The sequence below is a fragment of the Hyla sarda genome, chromosome 4, assembly GCF_029499605.1.
Source record: "Hyla sarda isolate aHylSar1 chromosome 4, aHylSar1.hap1, whole genome shotgun sequence".
NCBI classification, from domain to species: Eukaryota; Metazoa; Chordata; class Amphibia; order Anura; family Hylidae; genus Hyla; species Hyla sarda.
In genome coordinates this window covers 275188547-275206411 of record NC_079192.1, presented here as the reverse complement: position 1 = coordinate 275206411, position 17865 = coordinate 275188547, and the positions used below count along the sequence as shown (strand labels likewise).

Here is a 17865-nt window from a genome sequence, read left to right as displayed (position 1 = left end):
GACGTATCACAGGGACCACTGCAGCGGTGTTCTGCCTCAGTCAGCGATTGGTTGAGTAAGCAGTTCTTGCAGGGATGTTGTGTCAAAAAGAAGCGTTAACAAGCAGAGAGCAGGAGCATTTGGTTAGGTGAATAACAATGATTTTTACACCACTCCTAGCCATATATCTCCAGACAACGCCTTTAATGCAACAGAACAAATAATACTTAAAGGGTAGCTCCCACCATCACTTTTTTTTTCTGTTCCTGCCTATTACCCATCTATCCCTAACCCCCTCCCTGCCTTTAATTTTTTTTTTTACATATTAAAAATGCTTTTTTATCTGCCTGGTAGCGTGCTCACTACCAGGCAGACTTCCCCAGCAGGCACCACGTCACTCGTGCCTGCTGGGGCCGGCACTTCCGCCCATAGTTCACCTATACAGGGTGCCCCCAGCTGTTTTCCCCACTGCAACTCCCAGCTTGCCCTGACATCTATTGGCTGTCAGGGCATGCTGGGAGTTGTAGTGGGGAAACAACTGGAGGAACCCTGTATAGGTGAACACCGGAGCACATACCGCTCCCCGTCGCGCAGCTCGCAACACCCCCGCCTCGCCGCTCAACTCACTCCCCCTCCCCCTTAGTTCACCCAGAGTACCCCCTCCCCGCCGCGCAGCCCGCAACCCCCCCCCCCGGCCCCGCTCAACCCACTCCCCCTGAGTTCACCTATTCAGTGTCCCTCCAGGCTTCCCCACTACAACTCCCAGGGCATGCTGGGAGTTGTAGTGGGGAAACTGGAGGCATACTGTATAGGTGAACAGTATACATAATACTTGAACATATACATAATACATGTATACATAATACAGTGAACATAATACTTTACCTTGTCCCCGAGCCTGCGCGCGTCCTCTTCCTTCAAAGCGCTCGCTCCCGCCTGTCTGATTGACAGGCGGGAGCGAGCACAGCAGTGATTGAATTTAGACTCGTTGCCAGGCTTCAACGCGTCGTAATTCAGTGGTGACGTCACCGCTGAATGCATTCGGCCACTAGGAGGGCGACCCCTAGTGACCGAATTTAAAAGTGATTTTAAACTGTTTTAAAATCACTTTTTTTAATTAAACTATATTAGAGATATGTTGTAGTACTTAAGTACTTGTATAATTAGCAGAGACTTTCCCATTCACTTGCTTTTAAAATTATCAACATAAATATGTTTAAAATGTCATATAAAAAATGGGCACTATGTGGCTCTGTTCTATTCCCTGACACAATTAATACAGTCAGTTTGGTCTCCTCCTGGCCTGGCAGGAGACCAAACTCAGACAGCTGCACAGAAAGTGAAAGATTTTCACAGAAAGCTGCACAGATTGACAGCTGAAGGAGAGACTCACTGATAGCAACACAGACTGAAACCTGCACAGAGGCTGAGGATCTATTCATCACAGCACTGCAACCATGTGAGGGTGGAAGTGGTGCCCCAGCAGGCTTCAGTGATGTCATGCTTGCTGGGAAACCCCCACTTTATCCTGTTGGAAAATTTTGCATGACAGGCTGAGCCAGCCAGCTCCTTACATAACAGTGCACTCAGCCTTTCACTGACCGAGGTGGGACATTGCTGTGGCCGGTGATAGGCTGAGCGCACGGTCATGTAAAAAGCAGGCCGGCTCCTTACAGGATAGTGCGCTCAGCCTATCACCGACCTAGGCGGGACTTTGCTGCGGCCGGTGATAGGCTGACGGCTCTGTGACGTTCCCATCCCCAGCGTGAGGCCATTACCGGAGCGACGACGGGGGAACGTAGAAAGGTGAGTTAAAGTTTTTTTTTTTTTTTTTGCAGCCTGGGCACAAGGAATATGTTATACAGTACAGATTTAAAGCGTCGGCGGCCCGCAACTCACAGGAGGATGAGGTGACATGATTAGTTCCTGGGGGACAGCGCAGCGCTTGGCTGATAAACCGGGGGGGGGGCACCATGACAAACAATGGTTAGACCATTGTATCACAGGGGTATTGACTGAACCCCTGTACCAGCAATAACACACAGCATAACAGTCTAGCTGCTGCAATCACTATTGATCATGGTACCAATATAGTTAAATGGTCAGAATCTGATCTCAGCTGCTGTTGGAATCTGACAGCCATCATCAATCACCATGTATGGAGAGTGCTTGGCTCCCCCAAGGGGTTAAAGGAGACGGGTCATCAAAAAATGACCTGTTTAAATCAAGCATTTATGTTTTACATATTTTGAAGTTTGCCGATTTTTGCAATTTTCCATTTTACTATGTACATGTTAAATCTTGCAGTTTTCATTCTGGTCACTAAGCCTAGCACTGGCACTTTCTGTAGAAAATAAACTCTCTAAATTGTACAAGTGTATCGATTATTGCTGGAATAGAACAATAATCAATACATTGATACACTATGGGGAAGATTTATCATTGCCTTCCTGATATTTCTTTGGCTGTAATTTGGCATAAAATCTTTTTGCAGTTATCTTACCTTTTGTAAGTTTTTGGTTGCATTTGTCTATCACCACCCATACCCCAATCCAAGCTCTGTTAGTATCAGAAAATGTTTTAACACATGATTATCTACCTATTATGTGACGGTAGGTATGACTCCCATCCTCCATCACCGTTATTCCAAGCTACTGGTGAAAGGGGGCAGGGAGGCAAATCAAATTTAATGTGGGTAAATGTAAGGTAAAGCACTTGGGCCGTAAAAACAAAATGTACAATTATGTGCTAAATAATAAGACATGAGGTAAAATTTATACCGAAACAGACTTTGGGGTACTGGTGGCTTAACTTTAGTGACCAGTGCCAGGCAGCTGCTGCCAAGGCTAATAAAGTCATAGGTTGTATCAGGAGAGGGATAGAGGCTTGTGACAGGGACATAGTTTTGCCTCTATATATATCATTAGTCAGACCATATATGGAGTATTGTGTCCAATTCTGAGCACCTGTATATAAGAAGGACATGGCATGAACTGGAGAGGGTGCAGAGGAGGGCGACAAAGAATTTACGGTACGGGAGGATTACAGGACCAAGACAGGTTATCAAGCTTGGGGTTATTTAGTTCAGAGAAAAGACGTCTTAGGGGGATTTGATCACAATGTACAAATATATGAATGGACAATACAGATATCTTTCTAGTGATCTTTTTGTACCTGGGCCGGTAACCATGACAAGGGGGCATCCTCTACGTCTAGAGGAAAAAAGGTTTCACTATCACCACAGATGGGGATTATTTACTGTAAGAGCAGAGAGACTATGGAACTCTCTGCCGCATGATGTTGTCATGTCTGACTCAATAGACAAGTTCAAGGGGGGGCCTGGATGTTTTTCTAGAGACATATAATTACATGGATACTAGATTCATGTGGATAGAACATTGATTCAGGGACTTATTCTGATGTAGTTGAGTTGGGAAGGAATTTTTCCTCAGTCATGGGGCAATTGGAATCAACCTCATGGGGGTTTTGGCTTCCTCTGGATCAACACAGCAGGGTTTTAGGTTGAGATCGATATAACTGTATCTGAGCAGTCACAAGGGCCCTGCGACACACTCTGCATCTTTTATACATTCTTTTTCATTTTAATATAACCAATGTAATTTTTATAATAAATATTGAATTTATTTGAACTTTGCAAGTTGACTGGATTCTGACTAAAAGCCCATTTATCCTTATATAATTATAGTATCATTATAGCTACCTCATTTATATCGCTCCACTACAAGTGTAACACTTTAAAACTAGGCACTCTTGAGGACTGCTCTTCTATTTTTATTCTTCATGTTATATGCACATTGGGGTAAAGGGGCATTCTAGATAAATGGTGCAAGCTGCACCACCCTTTGTACCTTTATAATCAACTAGCTGAGTACCCGGCGTTGCCTGTTTTTTCCTTTCTAATCCTTGTTCGGGAGGAAAATCAACAAAGGAGGAAGCTTTTGACTTCATATCCCGTCATCATATCCCAACCCCATATCCCCTCATCATATCCCAACCCTATCCCATCCCATCCCCCTATCCCGTTTTCCGACCTCATATCCCGTCCCCATATCTCGACCTCCTATCCCATCCTCCTATGTAGATTTGCATGGGACTTTAAACAAAAACCCATACCCTCACAAATGGGGGTTAAATTAACATAAGGGTTAAATTAACTATCCTATATTTTAAGTGGACATATAAGTAACATGTGACCAAGTATTATCGAAAATATCTCCAGCCGTTTGGAAGTTATGCAGTAACATATATTTCCCATTGAGTTGTATGGGACTTTATACATAAGTCCCTGGCAAATGGGGGTGAGTAAGGGTTAAATCACCTATCCTGTGTTTGTTGTTGACATATAAGTAACATGTGTGCCAAGTTTCATGTTAATATCTTTAACCGTTTGGACGTAGTGCTGGAACATACAGTGTAGGTTTCTTTGTGGGTTTTAATTCCCTACAATTTATTTTCCACAGTATTTACTAAGGTTTCCCTACATTTTCCACTTTCCCTACATTTTGCTTTTTCTTTACACCTGCTCTGATCTGTAGGGTTTTCCTCAGCTCAAATCCACCACATTTTCTGTGAAAACCTTAGTAAATATGTTGTTTTTTTGTGAAAATGGAGAGTTAGTCGAGGTTTTTTCAATTCTGGAGCAAATTCTGGCGCAGACAGAATTTATGGCGCAATGCGCCAGAAACTGGCGCACAACCTGACAAAATATGTCGGGTTTGCAATAGTAAATGAGGGAGAGAGAAAGAAAAAGAGAGAATAAGAGAGAGAGAGAAAAAGAGAGAGAGAAAGATATATATATATATATATATATATAGATATAGATATAGAGAGAGAGAGAGAGAGAGAGAGAGAGAGAATATATATATATATATATATATATATATATATATATATATATATATATATATATATATATGGGGATTCTCACACATCAAGGTCCATCAGAGAAGAACGGCGGCTGGGGAACAAAAAGTATTACTTAAAGGGGTCCTCCGGTGGAAAACGTTTTTTTCTATTTTTTTAAATCAACTGGTGCCAGAAAGTTAAACAGATTTGTAAATTACAAAAACCAAGACAAGAAAATGGGGAGAGCACTCAATACTGTTGGGTCCAGAAGTCCGGTAGCAGGATACCGGGTCACGGCATAGGCGCTGGTGAAGTGTGGCGCTCGGAAGCTACGCCGGCAGTTTCGCACGTGAGTGCGTGCTTCTTCCGGCCTCACAAGACCGTACGAATCACGCACTCACGTGCGAAACTGCCGGAGTAGCCTCCGAGCGCCACACTTCACCAGCGCCTATGCCGTGACCCGGTATCTCGCTACCGGACTTCTGGACCCGACAGTCTCTGCTATGCGGTGAGTGCACTTACGTTTTCTTTGGTTGTGAGATTTGTAAATTACTTCTATTTAAAAAAATCTTAATCCTTCCAGTACTAGCCAGCTGCTGTATACTACAGAGGAAATTCTTTTTTATTTGGATTTATTTTCTGTCTGACCACAGTGCTCTCTGCTGACACATCTGTCCATGTCAGGAACTGTCCAGAGCAGGAGAAAATCTCCATAGCAAACATGTTGCTCTGGACAGTTCCTAAAATGGACAGAGGTGTCAGCAGAGAGCACTGTGGTCATAATAGAAAAGAAATCCCAAAAGAAAATAATTTCCTCTGTAGTATACAGCCGCTAATAAATAAATAAAAAGTTTTCCACCAGAGTTCCCCTTTAAAAAGAGACCGCAGATATCCTGCTTCATTTCTAGGAGAGAGGAATCTGGATCTCATGTGAGACAGGCAACCTCACAACAGCTGACCTGCAGCATTTTCACACTGAAGAACTTTCTTCTTATCTGACTTGCACAACACCAGCTGCTGTTCTCCAAGAAGATTAATGACAGGAGACCAAGGAAACGGGACACCTCTGATGACAACGTGACACGTCACACATGCCAACATGGGGGAGGTAGTGTACTCAAGTACGCTGCCACCTCAGGGAATGTTCACATGGGCAAAGCCCACATTATTTTGACACGACAACATGATTTCTATATCAAAAAAGCATGCATTTTACAGAACTTCACATCTTGTGACTTCATTAAGAGACTTAAAAGGGATTATTCCCCATAAGGTGATTTTATTATTTAACTGCCAGGGAGTAATGGACATGCTCAAGAAGGATTGTGCTCCTCTTGGAGCTAAATGAGAAAGCAGCAGCATTATAGTGGACTCACAACACAGCATTGCAAGTCCACTATAATGCTGCTGCTTTCTTTTTGTGAAATGGCTATTTCCTGTTTGAGTTCCCTCCCTCCAACTAAAAGTCCCAGGATCCCTTGTTTGTAAGTGTGAGTTCACTTTCTCCCTCCCACATCAGCCCACCAGAGCTACAATTCCCTACAGCTCTGAGGCTAATGATCTCCACCCATTGTCGCAGACAGGCTAGAGATGTAATGTCTCGGGCTGCACTGCAACCTGGGAGAAGCTGAGACTCATTTTGTATGCTGTTAGAAGTAAACATCGGGGCAATAATTACATATAAATTGCGAGACCACCGTCACACACAGGTACAGACACTATATTATACACTACACTAACTTTACAGCCTCTGTAGCATAGTCAAATAAAAAAAAAATCCTGGAATAACCCTTCAACTGTAAAAAAAAAAAAAAAAAAAGGTGACATGCCAATTCATTTCTGTGCGGTTACTGTCTAAAGTTCACAATCAACTCAATGGGAGCTTCAGGGTTGTCTCCCTAAGTTGACCCCTGCTCAAAACAGGTCTTGCCCATTTGAACATCCCCTGAAATTGTTATCCAGGATTAGAAGTCATAGCTGCCTTCTTCCAGAAATAGCGCCATTCTTGTCCTCAGTGTGTGGTATTGAGTTCCATTTAAGTGAATGGAGCTAAATTGTAATACTACAAACAAGCTGAGGACAGATGTGGTGCTGTTCTTGAAAGAAAGCACCTATGTTTTTCTAATCCTGGATAGCCCCTTCAAACAACACTAGTTTTATCAGGAAAGGTTATGCCCTGCCCTGTCTAAAACGTTCCATGTTGTAAAATTCCCTTCACTTCCAAAGCAAAGATCATATACCCCGTCCAGATTCTGTGTAGCACTCACTGAGAGAAAACTGGTAAGGTCATGACACAGACAATACATTTCCCTAATGCCGTTTTTCCCTAAGCAGACAGAGCAGATCGGTGACATGAGCAGTCATTCAAGCCGTCGGGGCGGGGCAAGAGTAAGTCCCCACCCAGGGGACTACTTGCCGGGTGGCCCGGGGGACTTATAACTTAATATCTTCACCATCCCTGGGGGGCACAAACATCCCCGGGGATAGTAAGGATAGTGATTTTAGCATATATAACGCATTACAAAGCATTATATATATGCTAAAATATGCTTACTGGTTCCCTTTAAAGGAGACCTCCAGCAAAAATGTACTTATCCCTTATTCGGGACGGGACTGCAGTTCTCTAAGTGAGGAGCACGTATCGTCTACCGGAAGACAGCACGCGTTCCACTGATTTCTATGGGAGCGCCAATAATGGTATTTTCGGCACTCCCATAGAAATCAATGGAGCATGTGCTAGGTGCCGTTCTAGAGGTTGTAGGGAGTCCCAACGATCGAACCCCCTGCGATCAGCTACTTACCCCCTATCCTGTGGATTGGGATAAGTACATTTTTTATGGATTTCTCCTTAAATTCTCAAAAAGAGAATACAATCAGCATTGGGCTGAACCTAGTCACTAGTAGAATTACGCTGACATATACCCCGAACATGGGCAACTTTTCAAATGTAAATGAAGTCTAGTGGGAAGAATATATATTCAAGACCAAGAATATACAGATTAGACAGCACTTCTGTCTGCACTACAGCTTCACAACTACATCTTTTTGGGGTACTAGTTCTTCAGAAAAAAGGAAACTGTCTTTCTAGTGCCACCTACAGGTAGCTACCCATTAAGTCAACTAAATTGCACCAAATTATGACAAAGGAAACTTACCAAACCAGATGTACATCTGTAGACAGCATTGCTTTACAGAATTGTGTCTCTCCTGAGACTTACGCGAGACTACAAGCGTTCAAATCTATGGGTTTGGTTAAATCCCATAGACTTGCAAGGGACTTCTGCAAAATCTGTAAACTGAATGCCTGTACCTTCAAGGCAGAGACGTGAAAATGTAAGCATAAGGCCTGCCGCCATCAATGGACGTGCACGTTAACTGACTTAGGCTGCTTTCACACTATAAAATTCATCCGTTTTAAAGATCCGTTTGATGTTCCGTTATGAAAACCCAGAAAATCGGCCATTAAACGTCCGTTAGAAAATCCCATTATACTCTATGGGGTTTTTACATTATCCGTTTTAATCCGTTATAGTCCGTTATGAATGACGGATGTAATTTTGTGACGGGAGAATGAACGGAAGAAATAGTGCACGCACTATTTCTCCCTTTACTATCTTCCGTCACAAAATAACATCCGTTATTAATAACGGACTATAACGGATTAAAACGGATAATGTAAAAACCCCATAGAGTATAATGGGATTTTCTAACGGACGTTTAATGGCCGATTTTCTGGGTTTTCATAACGGAACATCAAACGGATCTTTAAAACGGATGAATTTTATAGTGTGAAAGCAGCCTTACAGATAGTTTTCTTCCTTCTGGAGAAAAGGTTGCACACATCAACATCCTAAGCAGGGATTGTGATTTATGTCTTGTAACAAAGGGTATTCCTGGACTGCTAAACAATATATGATGTGAAGATTTTAGGTCGATAACTATTATACAACGATGCTCAATAATAAAGATGGATCATCTGACATACAAGACTGCAGGCTGCCAGGTTACTCCCGGGCCATGTGTGTGGCGGATCTATAATAAATAGTGATATAACTGTGCTATAATATCATATACAACTGATGCTTCTGATTCTCTGCGCATGGAGTCATTTCTTTACTTTCTATAGAGTGAAGGATTAGCTAATCATCCTGCTTTTTTACTGCCGTTATTTTACAATAACGGATGAAAAAAAACAAAAAACGGATGCAATAACTGGTAATAACGGATGATAACTGAAGACCATCATCCGTTATTTTTTATGGGTTTTTTTAAAAAAAAAAAAACAAACCTGATGTTGTTCATCTGTTATCATCCGTTATCTTCCCTTATTACCAGTTACATCTGTTTTTTTAAATCAGGTTTTTAACCTGTTTTGTAAAGCTGTACTGAGCATGCTCAGTCCAAAAAATGGATGTGAAAAAAAAAAAAAAAAAAACTGACAATAACTGATGATAACGGATGTTTTTTTTAAATTTTTTTTTTGAACATCCGGTTCCCATAGACTTCAATGTTGAATTTTAACATCCGGTTTTTCTTTTTTTTTTTGCCGGAACGAAACCTAGTGCATCCATCGGCAAAACTAACTGACATTAATAAAAACGGACATACTTGATGCAAAAGGATGGGATTTTTTGCCGGCCGTTTTCAGGACTTTTTGCCGGGAGTACCGTAATAACGGAGGTTTTTCTTTTACTGATACCTGTAGTGTGAAAGGGGACTACGTTATGCATATGGTTTGCTAACAACACAGGGATGGTAAATGTGCGGATACAGTGCTCACCTTTCCACCCACATCTGGTTCCAGCTATCATTTATCAGAGGCAAAATAAAGGCAGTACACCTACTCTTTGCCTTTCACTACCACACAATATCTATGTGTGTACACCGCACACATTCCCTGGTCCTATATCATCTCTATTATGTGCTGTCCTAGCATAACTTGCTTCAACAGACTGCCTATGGCAATGGTGTCCAAACTGTGGCCCTCCTGATGTTGCAAAACTACAACTCCCAGCATGCCCGGACAGCCGTTGGCTGTCCGGGCATGCTGGGATTTGTAGTTTTGCAACATCAGGAGGGCCACAGTTTGGACACCATTGGCCTATGGGAAAAGGTCTAACACCTTTACCTGTGCAGTGTACAGGCTGCTGCCATATAAAGGGATCAGTAACATCACTACAAATCACTCCTGCAGTCAGGACATTGGGGTGGCCCAATACAAATTACTGTACATGGATCAAAACAAAAAGGAAAAGTAATTTAGTTGCCCATGACAACCCATTCCAGTGCATTTCCCCATCTGTTCTTAACTCACAGTGAAAGCCACAACATACATACAGGCAGACAGTACAGACATCCTATGCTATGGACAGTGTACAGTCAGTACACCCTCACAATGCCTATCAACTGATCACATGCACTAGAGCACCAACAATACCATCACAGGGGATCACCACTACCACATGGACATCACACAGGACACTGGGGCTGCACAATTTGGGGAAAATGTGTCATTGAGATTATAGAGGTACAAATTGCGATTCAGATATAATAAACATATAGTGAAATCCCTCATATCATATCGCCATTCTCCTCATCTCATAATATGAAATAAGAGGAATGGCTGTGAGGGGAATTGGCTATATAGAACGAGGGGGAACGGCTATATAAGAGGGGGGGGGGGGGGGCGGCTATATGAGGGGATTGGGCTATATAAAATGTATACAGCCATTCCCCTCACATAGCCCGTTCCCCCCTCACCTAGCCCCGTTCCCCCCCCTCACCTAGCCCTGCTCCCCTCTCACCTAGCCCCGTCCCCCCCCTCACCTAGCCCCGTCCTCCCCCTCACCTAGCCCCGTCCTCCCCCTCACCTAGCCCCCCCCCCCCCTCACCTAGCCCCGTTCCCCCCCCTCACCTAGCCCCGTCCCCCCCCCTCACCTAGCCCCGTCCCCCCCCCTCACCTAGCCCCGTCCCCCCCCCTCACCTAGCCCCGTCCCCCCCCTCACCTAGCCCCGTCCCCCCCCTCACCTAGCCCCGTCCCCCCCCTCACCTAGCCCCGTCCCCCCCCTCACCTAGCCCCGTCCCCCCCCCTCACCTAGCCCCGTCCCCCCCCTCACCTAGCCCCGTACCCCCGCTCACCTAGCCCCGTCCCCCTCCCTCACCTAGCCCCATCCCCATCCCCCCCTTCACCTATCCCCGTCCCCCTCCCCCTCACATAGCGCCCCGTTCCCCCCCCCCCCACATGGCCCTGTCCCCTCCCCCTCACATGGCCCCGTCCCCCCCCCCCCTCACATGGCCCCGTCCCCCCCCCCTCACATGGCCCCCCCCTCACATGGCCCCGTCCCCCCCCTCACATGGCCCCGTCCCCCTTCACCTAGCCCCGTCCCCCCCCCCTCACCTAGCCCCGTCCCCCCTTCACCTAGCCCCGTTCCCCCCTTCACCTAGCCCCGTTCCCCCCCTCACATAGCGCCCCGTCCCCCCCCCCTCACATGGCTCCGTTCCCCCCCATGTCATGTTAATTGTTTAGCTATGAAATGGGGAGGAATAAACTTCATTCCTCCCTATTTCATGTACCTGGCCTGCACAACACAGGATATGACACAGGTAAGAACCATGCTCTATGGCCGAAATCAACCTCCAGCTGACCCCACAGCTAACAAGGAATGAATGAAAGACCACTTACATACTACAAATACATCCCTTCCTCCTTAGAGGCAACTATGCATGCTCATTGTCCCTCTTAGCCTCCCTCCCATACAGATGGTGGGCAGTAACATTATAAGAAAAGGATTATTCATCCTATTGTGAGGCTCTAGCTTTATACTGCACTGTTATCCAAGCCCATTTTCACCTAAAGGACCAGGCCAATTTTATTTTTGCGTTTTCGTTTTTTCCTCCTCGCCTTCTAAAATCCATAACTTTTTGATATTTCCATCTACAGACCCATATAAGTACTTATTCTGTGTGTGACCAATTGTAATTTGTAATGACATATTTTTTTCCCTAAAATGTACGGCAAACCCAAAAAATTATTTTTTTAGGGAGAAAATTTAAATGAAAACCACAATTTAGTCAATTTTGGCGGGTTTTGTTTTCACGCTGTACACTTTATGGTAAAAATGACATGTTTTCTTTATTCTGTGGGTCAATATGATTAAAATGATACCCATGATTACTTTTCTATTATTGTACCGCTTAAAAAAAATCTCAAACTTTTTGTACAAAATCAGTGTGTTTAAAATCGGCCTATTTTGACCACCTATAACTTTTTCATTTTTCCGTATATGGGGTGGTATGAGGGCTAATTTTTTGCCACGTAATCTTTACTTTTTTTTTTTTATACCACATTTGCTTATAAAAAAACTTTTAAATCACTTTTTGATAAATTTTTGTTTTTGAATAAAATTTGACAAAAAAGCAGCAACTTTGGAAATTTTTTGTATTTTTTATGTTTACGCTGTTCACCATACAGGATCATTAACATTATAATTTGATATTTCAGACATTTATGCACGTGGTAATACAAAGTATGTTTATTATTATTTTACGCTTTTTGGGAGTAAATTGGGAAAAAGGGATCATTTCCATTTTTATTGGGGAGGGGATTTTTCACATTTTTTTTTTTACTTTTTATTTTTTAAGTTTTTAAGTTTTGTTTTACACTTTTGTTTTACCCTTGATTGCTAATTCCATAGGGCATAGCACTGATCAGTGTTATCGGCTATCTTCTGCTCTGGTCTGCTCAATCTCAGACCAGAGCAGAAGATCTTAGGAGACGGCAGGAGGCAGGTGAGGGGACCTCTGGCCACCATTTTAGATGATCAGATCCCTGCGGCAACGCCGCTGGTGATCCGATCATCTATTTAAACGTGCGCATTGCCGCAGATGCCGTGATCTGTGTTGATCACTGTATCTGAGGAGTTAATGACAGACATCGGCGCGATCGTTGATGTCCACCATTACTGGTGGGTCCTCGGCTGCTGATGGCAGCCGGGACCTGCAGTGCATGACGCGAGCACCGGTCATGTACAGGTGAGCGAAGTACCTCCGCAAGGACGTACATTTACGTCGGTGGTCGTTAAGGGGTTAAACGTTAAGCATATAAATGAATAAAATCGTGGACAGTGTTTTTTCTGATGCACATGCTAGGAAACAAAAAAAAACGTTTTATACAAATTGTTTGCAACCCTGGTAGTGTATTCAGTGGACCAGAATCCTGTTAGTCTGTCTGCTTCTAAATCAGCGAGCACGTCCCATAAAAGAGATCTGTGTCTGAAGTATTACAGTATTTGTCTCATTTTACTACACTAACTCGTACTATGCAAATGAATATAAATGGACCAATTATACATCCACTAAGAGGGATGCATACAGAGTTAATTTATATGCAAATAAGACAATTTTCCATGCCTAGTCTCATTACAAGAGCCCCATGGAAATGAATGCTGCTAAGGATGACTTCCACATCATATCTCAGCATTTTATTTCCTTAGGACTATAACAGTGGACAGAACAGCCTGACAATCAAACCCTAAGAACCCCCCTAAAACTTATAGATTTTATTGTTTACTATTTAAAATATCACCCCCACACAAGTTTTAAAGTTATCAGTGGCACTATTGGTGTCTTTTGGGGAGAAGATCTCTGATTCTCCTCTCTACTGGGTCACTGTACAGCCCTGGTTTGTTCACGTTATCTGTGCACTTTAGATTTTCTGCGCACGATCGCTACCGGTACTGAAACCCTATTCTTATTATACCGCCATTGCGTCCACTGTATTAAAACAAGAGACTGCTAGCCTCCCCAACGTTTTGCTTTGTCATTAGCCCTCTTATTCCTTGTACCTGTTTAAAGCTCAGGATCATCACCCTGCCTGAGCTATAAAACAGGTACTCCGCCCCTAGACATGTTATCCCCAACCAAGGGATAGGTGACAAGATGTCTGGTTGCGAGGGTCCGGCCGCTGGGACCCCCCACGATCTCTGTGCTGGCTCCCCGCTGGGTTCAGGTGGCCGTGACGTCACGCCCCCCTCAATTCATGTCGGTCATCACACCCCACCCACAGACATGAATGGAGGGGGCGTGGCGTGACGTCACGGCCACCTGAATCCGGCGTTCTGAACATAATCAGACATCTTATCAGACATTTTATCCCCTATTCTTTGGATAGGGGATAAGATGTCTAGGGTGGAGAATCCCTTTAAAGGGAACCTGTCATCAGTTTCAGGCACGGGCTCCATTAATACAAAAATGTATGATTTACTCTGAAACACGGCAACATGTCAGAGGAATCCTAGTTATAAAGCCAGTTGGGATCAGGGCAGCTTCTATCCATCAGCCTTGATTGATGTTTCTCTCCTTAAAGAAGATCTCCGTTTTTTTTTTTCTCATATAGCACCATTTGTTTTATGTGTATGTATGTATGTATGTATGTATGTATGTATGTATGTATGTGTGTGTGTGTGTGTGCGTATGTATGTGTAAGTATGTATGTGTATGTGTGTGTGTGTATGTGTGTGCGTGTGCGTGTGCGTGTGCGCGCGCGTGTATGTGTGTGTGTGTATGTGTATATATATGTATGTATTTGTGTGTGTGTGTATGTTCCAGCATCACTTCCAACACGGCTAACAGATATTAACATAAAACTTAGACACGTTACTAATATGTTAAAGGACAACTGCAGCGGCATTACACTTATCCCCTATCCACAGGATAGGGGATATGTGTTTGATCGCGGGGGGGGGGGGGGGGGGGGTCCGACCGCTGGGACCCCCCTCGATCTCCCTAATGGGGTGCCGCCATTAGCACTCATGGTGAGCGCTAAGGCGCGTATCGTCGACCTAGAGGTCGACTGTGATGCCCCGTCCCCATACAGTTCTATGGGGGATGCGGGGAGGCACGAATGCTGCCTCCCCGCCTCTCCCATAGAGATGTATGGAGGAGGCGTACCGGCCCCTGCACGGGAGAGACGCGGCCCCGTACAGGAGATCACCGGGGGTCCCAGCATTCGGACCCCCCACGATCAAACACTTATCCCCTATCTTGAGGATAGGGGATAAGTGTTTGTAACGCTGCAGATGTCCTTTAACTAAAAATATAGGATAGGTAAATTAACCCTTACCCACCACACATTCCTTTTAATATCCACCCTTTTGGTGCATCGGTCTGACTTGCAAATCACGCCCACTCCCACAAAGCCATGTCCCCTTCTATTTTCGGCTTACAATATCTTCATCACAAATCAGTCCCACCTGAGGATGGGACATGAGGACGGGATTAAATTGGCAACTTAAAAACAAGATTCCTGGAGTGCTTCTTTAAACAAAAGAGGAAAAAGTCTATCAATTAAGGCCAGCAGGGTGTAGAGAAGCGCTGAGGACCGCTGTCATGACTCGGAGCCCTCCAATTCCAATTCCAGCTTTATAGCTATGATTCCTATTAAATGCTGCAGCGTTTAAGACTAAATCCTACATACGGTAATTGTAATAAGAAGGCCCGATGACAGATTCCTTTTAAACATATCAAAAACAAGACGGAAAATCTCTCATAAAGTAATAAAAACAAACAAACACACTTTAGACTGCTGCAAGCATGAATAATAACCCTTTGTGTACACTACAATCATACATGAAATGTTACAAAGCAGGAATAAAACATCTCATGCATAGGCTAGTACGCAACAGTACGCAACAGTACGCAACAGTACGCAACAGTACGCAACAGTACGCAACAGTACGCAACAGTACGCAACAGTACGCAACAGTACGCAACAGTCCAATCTAACTGGTGTGTTTGGTGTTGGAGGAAAACAGTCAGTAATATATTAAAGGGGTACTCCTGTGTTTTTCTGGTGGACAGTCCTCACATTTTTCTACTGTGTAAACATACCCCTAACACTGTCTAGTACTTGGTAACAGGAAATTTTATATTCATGTTTGTTCACAGTGGGTTTTTTTTTGTGTGCAGTTTTTTTTATTTTTTACTTCCTTAAAACAACAAACTGGATTAATCACATGACAAATCTAGGGTTAAGTTATTCTTTAAGTATCCATAATAATATTCTGTTAAACGGGTACTCTGGTGGAAAACATTTTTTTTAATCAACTGGTGCCAGAAAGTTAAACAGATTTGTAAATAACTTCTATTAAAAAATCTTAACCCTTCCAGAACAGCAGCAATGACATCAATAAGCTCCGCCCATGCTCCAAGTCAGGCCTGGAGCTGAAGATACCAAAGAGGATTGCTGGAGAACCACAGCACGGAACAGGACCTGGTAAGTACCGTTGTTATCAGTGTCACCTGCACTACCTGTCTGTACCGATAGGTTAGTGCAGGTGACACTGAAGACAGATTCCCTTTCAATCAGTAGAGGGGAAAAAAAAGTAAAACATAGCTCAGAGATTGGTCTGGGCACATATGGGCTAGCTTAACTGTACTAAACAAGGCATCAGACATGTGACCCACCTTTCCCCCCATCTACACATCACTCATGGTATTTATTTAGCAACAGGTTACATGATGCCCATGGCCTGATACAATAAGAGTTAAAGGGGTACTCCGGTGGAAAAAAACAATTTTATTAACTGGTGCCAGAAAGTTAAACAGATTTGTAAATTACTTCTATTAAAACATCTTTACCCTTCCAGTACTTATCGGCTGCTGTATATTACAGAGAAAAACTTGAGAGGGGATAAAAAAAACATGGAGCACCCCTCATAAGGTGTATCCACTGGTGTGTACCCTTCACCACACCCAGGTGATATACCGACCTTGTAGGTAGCTGCACCCCAATAATGGTGACCGATGGGGAGCAATGGAGGGATTTATAAGATAAACCGATTGGGTGAGGCGCTGCTCAGTTTTCGGTCAGGAAAAAAGGACTCGAGTAGAACAGGACAATAAAAACTTTATTCTTATAGCATGGACAAAGCGTTTAGTGCAATAATGTATGCTGAAATGCGCTGTTCCTGCTATACCAATAAAGTTTTTATTGTCCTGTGCTACTAGAGTCCTTCTTTTCCAACTGAAAACTAAGCAGCGCCTCACCCAACCGTTTTTTTTATCTTATAACTCCCTCAATATTATAGAGAAAGTTCTTTTGTTTTTGGATTTCTTTTTTTTCTTTTTCTGTCCACATTGCTGTCTGCTGACACCTCTGTCTGTATCAGGAACTGTCCAGAGCAGGAGAGGTTTGCTATGGGGATTTGCTCCTGTTCTGAACAGTTCATGATACGGACAGAGGTGGCAGCAGAGACCAATGTGGACAGAAAAAAAAAAGAAATCCAAAAAGAAAAGAACTGGAAGGATTAAGATTCTTTAATAGAAGTAATTTACAAATCTGTTTAACTTTCTGGCACCAGTTGATAAAAAAAAAAAAATTTCCACCAGAGTACCCCTTTAACAGAATATTATTATGGATACTTCAAGAATAACTTAACCCTAGATTTTTTCATGTGATTAATCCAGTTTGTTGTTTTAAGGAAAAAAAAACAAAAAAAAAAACCACACAAAAAAAAAAAAAATAATAAAAAAAAGACACTGTGAACAAACATGAATATTACATTTCCTGTTACCAGGTACTGGACAGTGTTAGGGTTATGTTTACACAGTAGAAAAATGTGAGGACTGTCCACCAGAAAAACACAGGAGGACATTCCGCACTTTAAAAAGTCCAGCAGGCGCAAGGACATGCGCCGTCTCATAGACCACAATGCATTCCCAGGCAAAATTCCACAGAGTGCACAGTGCAGCAGAATCCCATTAAAATCAATGGGACTCTGCTGCAGCAGAATATCTGTGCAGAATATTCCGGCAGGATTCCGCATGGACATTCCCCTGGGTAAACATACCCTTAAAGTGGATCTGTCAACAGGTTTTTGGTGTATAACCTAAAGGTCCTGACTGTGTAGGGGTCCTCACCCTGATTCCATCCATACCCTTGTGTTGATAATTGACCCTTCCAGCACAGAGATTATGCTTTTAGTTCATATACAAACTGGCCTTAAAATCCCAGCAAAGTTC

The 17865-nt window shown here is 43.4% G+C and overlaps 1 protein-coding gene across 5 annotated transcripts in view; it reads right to left on the bottom strand.

The window, feature by feature from the left end:
- Positions 1-17865, bottom strand: part of USP44 (ubiquitin specific peptidase 44) — a 39623-nt gene that overhangs the window by 5969 nt on the left and 15789 nt on the right. The window lies entirely within an intron of this gene.